Source organism: Lipotes vexillifer, unplaced genomic scaffold, assembly GCF_000442215.2.
Source record: "Lipotes vexillifer unplaced genomic scaffold, Lipotes_vexillifer_v1.1 scaffold14, whole genome shotgun sequence".
NCBI classification, from domain to species: Eukaryota; Metazoa; Chordata; class Mammalia; order Artiodactyla; family Lipotidae; genus Lipotes; species Lipotes vexillifer.
This window is the reverse complement of record NW_006775372.1, coordinates 2,938,489-2,939,422: the sequence shown is the minus strand read 5'-3', so window position 1 is coordinate 2,939,422 and position 934 is coordinate 2,938,489. Positions and strand designations below refer to the sequence as shown.

At 35.0% G+C, this 934-nt stretch overlaps 1 protein-coding gene across 1 annotated transcript in view; it reads left to right on the top strand.

Moving 5' to 3' along the window:
• The window catches only part of ANOS1 (anosmin 1), a 203,025-nt gene that overhangs the window by 112,795 nt on the left and 89,296 nt on the right, over window positions 1-934 (top strand). The gene's annotated exons all lie outside the window — the stretch shown is intronic.

Here is a 934-nt window from a genome sequence, read left to right as displayed (position 1 = left end):
TTTTTTTTTTTTTTTTTTTGCGGTACGCGGGCCTCTCTCTGCTGTGACCTCTCCCGTTGCGGAGCACAGGCTCCGGACGTGCAGCCCCAGCGGCCAGGGCTCACGGACCCAGCCGCTCCGTGGCATGTGGGATCCTCCCGGACCGGGGCACGAACCCGCGTCCCCCGCATGGGCAGGCGGACTCTCAACTACTGCGCCACCAGGGAAGCCCTCATATGTGCATTTTTGATTGAAAAAAATAGCAATGGACATTTGCAAAGTAAACTTCACCATAGAGTCTTCCAGTTCATCTTTAAACTGTATCTTTATTTTACAACAGGGAGGTTACTAGAAAGTAAAGTGAAAATATAGTACAGGTGTATGTTCTGAATTCTACATTATATATGTCTGAAATTTAACTGAGAATTTTGATATCAACTGGAAAACTTATCAGTAATGAAAGTCAGATACATAGAATAATCATGAGCTTATGGGAAGCAGGGTATGCCAATATTTAGATGACTGTCATTTAACTCTACAAGATGATTAATTTGTACTAATTAAAATTTGCATTAAAAGATAAGTTTGAGAATCAAATATCCATTCATATGAATGTAAGATTTTAATTTCAATCCTGAGGCCTGGCTGTTATGTTTAGTTATTACAATATATTATATAGATAGTATATATAGTACTAGATTTTAAGTGTTATAATTATATGTTATATATAGTAGTATGTATATAAAACCTACATTTACATATACTTTGTTCGTTCAATAATATTTATTATTACAGTTGTTACTGAACAGTGGATCCTGGCTATTATCTTTGATTTATTAAATCATATGTGTAAATTATATATATGTATTCAAACTGTATTCTGAAGCTCTTATGGCAGAGTCTCATATTCAGGTTTACCCAATGCATTTTTTTTTTTTTTTTTTTTTTTTTTTTT